The sequence below is a fragment of the Nyctereutes procyonoides genome, unplaced genomic scaffold, assembly GCF_905146905.1.
Source record: "Nyctereutes procyonoides isolate TBG_1078 unplaced genomic scaffold, NYPRO_anot_genome, whole genome shotgun sequence".
Lineage (NCBI taxonomy): Eukaryota > Metazoa > Chordata > Mammalia > Carnivora > Canidae > Nyctereutes > Nyctereutes procyonoides.
The window spans coordinates 56,164,325-56,174,128 of NW_026575020.1; positions in this window are offsets into that span (position 1 = coordinate 56,164,325).

Here is a 9,804-nt window from a genome sequence, read left to right on the forward strand (position 1 = left end):
GACCCTTCTTCCTCCTCAGCAGCAAGAGGACATGGCCTAACCTCCTTCTTCGGCCTAGACAAGACTGTGGCTGGGGAGCTGAGAGGAACTCCAAGGTCTGCAGGCCCCTTTCTCAGCCCTCGATGCTCTTATCTCCCCAGTCCACCTTTTGCCTGGCCTGCCTGGAGGAGCAGAGTTTGACGAGAGACTGTGTTATGGGGAGTAGGAGGGGGAGGGGGTTTGGACCTGTGGAACCAGAATCAAGCAGTCCTATTGGCCTCAGGGGACAGCCAAGACCCTGGCCCTTCACAGAGCTCCTGAGTGGGATGGGAGTGGGAGGGTTAAAAAGTGGAAAGAGGAGGAGGGGCTCCTGACTGCTGGGGACTACTCAGAGGAAGGCATTCCTCCTCCTCCCCATCCCCCAGGCCTTGGGAGTGGGGAGTGAGCCAAAGCTGGAGGGTTGCTCCCCAGTAGCAAATGCAAGGACCATTTATCATGCACCCACCACATCCCTGGGGGGGCTGTGAGCACCGATAGGAACAAAACCAGGGCCTGTGCTCCAAGAGCTGGTGCTCAGTAGGGAGGTGGAAGTACACAGGTACTATGACAGGAAGGACGAGGGCAGCCTGATTGTGGGGCCCTAATGTGTTATCTCAACTCTTGTGATAAGTCCAGGAGTGGTACCACTATGATCATCTCCATTTTAGGGATGAGAAGACTGAGGCAGAGGGAGATTAAGTGGAGCAGCTGGGGCTTGAGCCAAGTCACGATCTGACTTTAGATTCTAGCAAAGGCTCCTGAGCCATGTGGGCTGTCCTGGAACGCGGAGGCTAACTGTAGGAGCCCCCAGGAGGAGAGGGACTCGTGGTGATGACTGATGTCAGGGATTTGTCTCATGGAAACACAGCAGGCTGCCCAGTGATGTAGGTGCAGGGGTGCTGATCATGGCCTTGGCTGCAACCACAGACACCTGCGCAGGGGGAGGGCGGGAGGGCATCAAATAGACCAGGGGTATAGTTTGCAGTAATGGTGCACAGCTGTTAAAAGCAGTTAGGCAACATTGTGTGCTGCTGTGGAATACATCCAGGATACATTAAGTGAAAAAGAGCAAAGTGCATGTTGAGTATAACTCCATTCACCTACTTTTTTTTTTTTTAAGATATTTATTTATTCATGAGAGACACAGAGAGAAGGCAGAGACATAGGCAGAGGGAGAAGCAGTCTCCCAGCAGGGACTGGATCCCAGGACCCCAGGATTACAACCCAAGCCAAAGGCAGATGCTCAACCACTGAGCCACCCAGGTGCCCCTAAACTTTTTCTAAAAGTAGTGTAAATGGGGGTGACCGGGTGGCTCAGTCAGTTAGGTGTCTGCCTTAGGCTCAGGTCATGATCTCAGGGTCCTGGGATCGAGTCCTGCATCAAGCTCCCTGCTCCATGGAGAGCCTGCTTCTCCCTCTGCCCCTCACCCCTTTGTACTCTCTCTCTGGCGGGGCGGGAAGAACAAGAGCAAAGACCCAGGGGTGAGGAATCCCTGGTGACAGGAGGGGAACTTCAGGCCCCTGGTGTGGCCGCATCCCAGGACATGCTGGGAGGATGCTGGGCAGCGAGTGTGGGAAGGCAGGAGGTGTGTGCTGGACGCTGTGATAGGTCAGGAGAGGTGTTTTTATTGTGCTGCAAGCAGTGGGAAGTCTTTAAACTGGGAAACTGCATCTAGTATTTTACTGTTTGAAAAGTGCTTTCATAGACATGGTTACATTTTTAATCTTGACAGCAATCCTGCCGGGTGGGCAAGACAAGCTGTATAGATGAGGAAACAGGCTTTGTGGAATAAAGACCACACACTCAGAGTTTTAAAATGAGAACCCTTGGTCCTCCATAAGCAGTGCTTTGCAGGAAGGCTGGGGAAGGGAGCGACCACGGCTGGGTCCCCGACACATGAGAACGATAGGCTTTCTTTCGTGTCTGGGCCATCCTGAGACCCCCTCATGACATTCGGGTCAAGAAGGTGAGACACTGCAACCCTCAGAAGAAAAGGGCAAGGAGATCCCGAAGTCATAAGCTAGCAAACTCAAGAAGGTTCTGATAATATACCTTTGAAGGATGTCCCCATGTTTGTCCAGGGGAGTAAAACATGAGGGGTCTCTTTGTCTGCTGAGATTAAAAGAAATTTAGAACACACCATGAAGCTCTACTGAATGAAGAGATACTGGCTTTCTCATCAAGGTTCAGAGAGCTTTAGAGCTGTGCCCAAGGCCACACAGCTGGTGGAGAACAGAGCTGGGTACTGTACCCAGGGCCCATGTTCTTTCCAGTCGTCATGGACCATACCCGGATTTCAGGAGGACCATGCTGGCTGGGCATCAGAGAGACAGGTTTGGCAAAGGGAGCAAGGCTAGTGAAGAGGCTACTGCAAGGGACCAGGCCAAAGGTATAAGGAAAGAGACAGGGGCCCCCGAGGGGAGAAGAGGGATCAGAAAGGCATTCCCTCTGTCCAGAATTTGGCTGACCCAGGACCTCAGATGTCCTCTCCATTTATGTTCTGGGTTTACCTCCCCACCCCCGGCTCTAGGGGGGCAAAGAAAGAGTCAGCTTGGGCCCGATGAAGTTGAGGGATTTTGCAGAGAGCCAGGATCTCCGTGGGCCGCTAGTATCGGTGGTGCCGAGTCGCCACCTACTGGTGATAAGGGGTGCTGCACCAAGGAGCCCAGCCTGGGCTGGGGAACCTGGGGAAGCCATGATTCGTCTTTGCTCCCTCTTCCTGCTTTCTCACCAGAAAACCTGGCAGCCCCACTTAAATATGACAGGCATTAAGGCCACAGGCTCATGCTTATGAGGGTTTCTCGACATTAGTAAGGTGCAAAGCCTATGTAGCTTCTCTGCCATCCTGCCCTCCTCTTAAGAGGGCATGCCCAGTTACCCTCTATTTGGGGGCTCGTGAGCTGCAAGACCCCAGGTACCCTAGAAGCACCCAGTGTCCAGAGGCTGATGTGGTCAGATTCTTGGGGCCCAGAGATGCTTTTCAGCACCCTCTCTTCCTGATGCTGTCTCCTCCCCCTTGGTGACCTTGAAATCTCAGCCTCCCTCCCAGCAGCCTGCTCCTCACACGTGCTGTTCTCAACCCTTTATCAGCCCTCCCCTGGGGCATCCGAGTCTCAGCCGACCTTGGTCATTCTGAGTGGCTTTGGGGATGGCCTTTAAATGGTATTCTAGAGCCCATATCCCCACTGGGCTCATCCTGCAGACGCCAGATCACTGGTGCATCTTCCCTTCCTCACCCTGGAGGCTGCAGTCACCCTGGAAGGGCAGTGGGGTGGGGGTGGGGGACATGGGCTTTGGTGGCAAATACTCTAGTATATCCAGCTCACCACTAACTAGCTGTTTGATGAGTTACATTAGGCCATTTAGCTAACCTTGAGGTGTTGGGGCCTCCCTAGGAAGACACCCCACGCTAGGAGCACTACCCAGAAGCCATCAACAACATGGTCGACAGATCAGATGACATAAGAGCTGTAGACTTTTGTGGCATAACAGATGCCCTCGAAAAGTTAGAAGCCAAGCAAATGGAAGAAAGTGCTTCTGTTGGATGTAACTAAGGATCAATATCCAGAAACTAAAAAAGAGGTTCTACAAGTCAATTTTTATTTTTTTTATTTTTTAAAAGATTTTATTTATTTATTCATAGATACACAGAGAGGCAGAGACACAGGCAGAGGGAGAAGCAGGCTCCATGCAGAGAGCCTGACGTGGGACTCGATCCTGGGTCTCAAGGATCACGCCCTGGGCTGCAGGCAGTGCTAAAACGCTGCACCACCGGGGCTGCCCTACAAGTCAATTTTTTTTTAATTTTTTTAAAATTTATTTATGATAGTCACACAGAGAGAGAGAGAGAGAGAGGCAGAGACATAGGCAGAGGGAGAAGCAGGCTCCATGCACTGGGTCTCTAGGATCGCGCCCTGGGCCAAAGGCAGGCGCCAAACCGCTGCGCCACCCAGGGATCCCTACAAGTCAATTTTTAAATGACAAAATAAGAAGGGTGCCTGGCTGGCTCAGTCAGGGGAGCATGTGACTCTTAATCTTGGGAGTGACTTGGAACCCCACGTTGGGTGTAGAGATTACTTAAAATCTTCGGCTCAGGTCATAAGCCCAGGAATCAGCTAGAAAGGACTCCCAGTGGCCAAACTAAAATAATCTGAGCATCAAAAAAGATAAGAAAAGAAAAAAAAGATCATATGGGTGCCTGGGTGGATCAGTCGGTTGGGCCTCTGACTCTTGATTTTTGCTCAAGTCATGATCTTGGGGTTGTGGGACTGAGCCCCACATTGGGACTCTACACTCAGCTGGGAGTCTGCTTGAGGTTCTCTCCCTCTCCGTCTGCCCCTTCCTCTGCTCACATTCTGTCTCTCAAATAAATATATCTTTAAGGGACGCCTGGGTGGCTCAGCGGTTGAGCGTCTGCCTTTGGCCCAGGACGTGATCCTGGAGTCCCAGGATTGAGTCCCACACCGGGCTCCCTGCATGGCGCCTGCTTCTCCCTCTGCCTGTGTCTCTGCCTCTCTCTCTATCTCTCATGAATAAATAAATAAAATCTTTAAAAATATATATACATATATCTTTTTAAAAAGGAAAATGATCATAGATGATTGAGATACACAGGAATTGTGAAAAGTTGTGTGTTCCTGAGAAACTCAAACAGGAGAAACCAGAGAAACTCTTGGGACCCCCCCAGAGGGCCATTTTAAACCAATATCTTGGGGTGTCTGGGTGGCTCAGTCAGTTGAGCGTCTGCCTTTGGCTCAGGTCATTACCCTGGGGTCCTGGGATCGAGGCCTGCATCAGGCTCCCTGCTCAGCGGGGACTCTGTTTCTCCCTCTCCCTCTGACTTTCCCTCCACTTGTGCCCTCTTTCTCTCTCTCAAATAAATAAATCAAATCTTTTTTAAAAAAATAAACCAGGGATCCCTGGGTGGCGCAGCGGATTGGTGCCTGCCTTTGGCCCAGGGCGCGATCCTGGAGACCCGGGATCGAATCCCACATCGGGCTCCCGGTGCATGGAGCCTGCTTCTCCCTCTGCCTATGTCTCTGCCTCTCTCCCTCTCTCTGTGACTATCATAAATAAATAAAAATTAAAAAAAAATAAAATAAATAAAATAAAATAAAAAAATAAACCAATATCCTACTTCGAAAATTGGTGCGGGGCCCTGACCGTCTTCGTTGGTAGAATGTGTGACTCTTGATCTTGAGGTTGTGAGTTTGAGTACCACATTAGGTGTAGAGATTTTAAAAATAATAATAAAGGTAAATAGAGGGGAAAGCTTAAGCATCTATCCTGTCTTTTCAGTAGGAACTGTGTTTCAAAGTAACCAAATAACCCTACTTTGGGGGAAGAAAAGTTGTGCTTTCCAAAAGAATGCCAGCTGTGTTTGTTAGTTATGGCTGCCCTAGCAAGTTAGCCCAAACTTAGCTGCTTAAAACAACGTACACTGTTATCTCACAGTTTCTTTGGGTCAGGAATTGTATGGCATGGCTTAGCTAGGTTCTTTGACTCAGGGTCTCTTGCGAGGCTATAATCGAAGCGTTAGCTGGGCCTGTGGGCCTCTCAAGCCTGGCTAAGGGATGATCCACTTCCAAGCTCAGTGGCAGGTTCACTCCCCAATGGCTGTTGTCCAGAGGCAGGGCCAGCTTCATGGGCATGTGACCTGGACGGTAGCCCAGGGCCCTGAGCTCGGAAAGGCTTTTTTATTTTATTTTATTTTATTTTATTTTATTTTATTTTATTTTATTTTATTTTATTTACTTCTAAGTAATCTCCACACCCAGCATGGGACTTGAACTCACAACTCTGAGACCAATAGTCACATGCTGTACCGACTAAGCCAGCCAGGCGCCCCAGAAGGGCTATGGTATCAGATTTCATGCTCTGCTGTTTGGCTAATACTTCTACCTTTGAACTTGTGTTTTGTAAGTGAACCAATGGGACAACGGAGGAGTGTGTATGTGAGCAAAGGAGATGTGCCATGTATGTGTCCACCATCGTTCCTTATGGTGCCATTTGCATAAATTGCTCAAGATGCCCAGGAACACCAGGTATTGCCCAAATGCTTTCTGTAAACGTGTGAATTCATTTCACCCTGCCAACGGCCCATTGTACAGATGAGTACCTGAGACACAGTAAATTTAAGTCATCTGCTCAAGGCCTTGCCGCTGGCCGATGGGGCGTGTGTTCCTGGGCAGCCTCTACTCTATAGAGCCCCTGGAGAGAGTCTGTCACTTCTTTTTCTTTCTTTCTTTCTTTCTTTCTTTCTTTCTTTCTTTCTTTCTTTCTTTCTTTCTTCTTTCTTTCTTTCCTTCTTTCAGTAAGCTGTGTGCCCAACACGGGGCTTGTGCTCATGACCCTGAGATCAAGACCTGAGCTGAAATCAAGAATCAGACTCCTAACTGACTGAGCCACCTAGGCACCCCTGTCATATTTAATGTTAAATTTACAGTATTTCTGGAATCATTTACAGTGAGAATATATAAATGTAAACTTCGATAATTGAAAAAGAAAAAAAACATAAAGAGGAGGAAAGGAAAAAGAAATATTTGGTCTGTATTTTTCTTCCTCCTGGATCCTGGTCCTTGACCTCCCAGTGCACTACCCTGTGCCTGGAGTCCTGACCTTTGCTGCACTTGTGGGGATGCTGGTCACTGCTAGGCTTTTAGTTCCCTGGGGCCCCTGGAAGTGTCTCCTGGGGAGACTCTGGGCTCAGCAGGAAAAGGAACAGTTCAAGGGCCTGTGGGCCTCAGCTGTCACCTGGCCCTTCATCTTAGCCTGCCATAACTGGGACTCAGTCCTGGGTCACACAGGGAGGCAGGGCAAATCTGGACCAGCATGGGTTCCCTGACACCAGTCTGAAATGGTGCTGCCCACCCTCTGTCCTAAGAAACACAAAAACTGTTCTTTTTTTTTTTTTAAAGATTTTATTTTATTTATTTATTTATTTTTAAAGATTTTATTTATTCATGAGAGACAGAGAGAGAGAGAGAGAGGCAGATACACAGGCAGAGGAGAAGCAGGCTCCATGCAAGGAGGCTGATGTGGGACTCATCCTGGATCCCAGAGTCACGTCCTGAGCTGAAGGCAGACGCTCAACCGCTGAGCCACCCAGGTGTCCCATTTTTTTTTTTAAGATTTTATTTTATTTTTTTTTTTAAGATTTTGCTTATTTATTTGAAGGAAAACGAAAACCAGAACACAAGCAAGAGGCAGGAGAGGGAGAAGCAGGTTCCCCATCAATCAGGGAGCCCAATTCTAGGATCCTGGGATCATGACCAGAGTGAAAGCAGATGCTTACCCTACTGAGCCACCCAGGTGCTCCCAAAAGCTGTTCTGAGGAGCTTTGCTCTCTCAGGCTCCCAAAGTCTTTCCCATGACTCAAGGGGATGTAGAAGTGAATGCAGAGTCTGGATCCCACCACTCCTCCCAAGCTAGAAACACCTGAGCGCCCTCCATAGGCCCAGATCTCAGTTTAGGATAGAGAAACTGAGGACACAAGGTCTGTGGACACTCACTCTTTCTCTCTGAAGCTCTGCGGGGCCTTCCCATCTCTCTCCACAGTCTCAGATCCCAGGTCCCTTCTCAACTTTATTAGCCTCCCCCATTATTTGCTGCTCCTTTTATAGGGGCTTCTAGACCCTGGAAGGCTATCTAGAACCTGGAGGTCAGTGGGAGGTCTGAGCTGGAGCCAACAAGATTGGAGAAAGCCTTGCCTGGCTGCTGAGTGGAGACAGACCATGGAGGCAGTAGGGTGGTGAGGAGGCCAGGCCAGGGGTGGTGGCTTTTTTTCTGCTCTGTGTGCTTTGCTCTGCATTTCTCTGCTAATGGGATAGGGGTGTTGGCTCAGACTTTGGGATCAGCTTGGGGTTCCTGCTTTGCCCTGTGACTGTGGGCATTGTTAACTGAACCCAGCTCTTGGGTCATAAAATGGGGTCATGAGGAGCAGCTCTGAAGGTGTTGGAGGAGAACAGAGAGGCCCATGTAGAGGAGCTCTCTCCTGCCTCCGAAGACTCTGTCCTCACTGGTTTGAAATTACCCCTACTGTTCACACACTTGTTCCCAAGTTCTTCCTCCCCCCGAAGGATGGACAATTCCCAGAGCAGGGCCCGGCCAGGCCAGTATGGCCCAGCCCAGCGAGTGTCTGGCATATAGGAGGGGCAGCAGGTTCTAACCCCCCCAAGTCACACGGAGTCCCTTCTTATCCCATTACTCCTTCCTCCCCTAATGGGTGTAGTGGGCTAAGTGGAAGCCTCCAAATTCACGTCCACCAGGAACCTGCCTCCTCAGAGAAAGGGTCTTTGCGGAGGTAATTGAGTTAAAGGTCTCGAGATAAGATCATCTTGGGTTTAGGCTGACACAGAGAAGGCCATGCAGCCACGAGGCTGAGGCTGGGGTGAGTGAGGCAACCACAAGCTGAGGGACACCCGGAGCCACCAGAAATGAGTGACTCTGTCCATGTTGACAAAGTGGAGCCTGGGATGCTTTGTATATAGTCTGTTTGGTTTTTTTAAGATTTTATTTATTTATTCATGAGAGACACAGAGAGAGGCAGAGACACAGGCAGAGGGAGAAGCAGGCTTTCCGTGGGGAGCCCGACGTGGGACCCCAGGATCACTCCCTGAGCGGAAGGCAGACCCTCATCCACTGAGCCACCCAAGTGTCCCTATAGCCCCTTTTTTAACAGAGCATTTATTCACTTTTTCCATTTGGTCCAGTATATGGGAGGAAATCTTTGTGAATAGGCACGAGAGCTCACATTTTTCCTTTTTGCCTGGGATGCGTCCTTTAAAGCCAGGGTGGCAGGTGTGCCCCCGGGGCAAGGGGAAGGTCGCCGGCGCTTGTGCGCGGCCTCCGGTGAGGGTCCCGCCCATCGGCCAGCAGGGGGCGCTGTGGGGCTGCGTGGCCAGGGCCGCTGGGCCGGGAAGGAGCCGCAGCCTGGGCACCCCCTTTCCCTACACCCCATCCCTTGCAGCCCGGGCAAGCCAAGCGGAACTGGCCCAGTTGCTTAGCTCTCCAGCGACAAGGCTGTCGCTGAGTGTAGAGCACAAAAGCCTAGGCCTTGGGCCCCTACCCTGGGGACAGAGAGCCCCCTGGGGGCACCTGGGCCCTGCCCAGCTGCCCTCCACGCCCCACCCCTACCCAGCAGCATCTCTAGCCCAGGTCTGGGGGGAGTCGCTAATTGTCCTTGTCCCCTGTCTAGGAGGTGGGGATCAAAGATAAACTTTCTTAAGGGCCACATTCCAGAATGATTCCAGTTTTGTCTGGTTCAGAAGCCCCTTTGCCACATAAGCCAACTGAAGTGAGGGGGGGGTGTCTTTCTTCCCAGGGGCTCTCCCCCACACGCCCACAGAGGCCCCCTTGCCTCCCACAGCTCCCCCAGCCCTCCCTCTCTGGCTCAGCTTGAACTTACCAGTGGCCAGCAGGCCCAGCACGGGCAGGCCCCCAAGGGCCTGCGTCCACCTCCCTGTCCTTTGCCCCACTTCCTGTGATTTCCCTCCTTCATTCACTGCCTTCCTCTTTCCATCTCTGTCCCTCCTCTCTCAAGACTGGCCTTGGCCAGCCCACCCTGTCTCCTCCTTCCATTTGCTGCTTCCCATGGCCTGCTAGTCAAGTCACCCCGTCCCGAGCACGCCCACGTCCCAGTACTATGGCTGGCTTACATCCTCCTCCTCCCGTACCTGCCTTCTTCACTCCTATTTTATTTATTTCACTCTTATTTTATTTTAAGATTTTATTTATTTATTCATGAGAGACACACACAGAGAGAGAGAGAGAGACAGAGACACAGC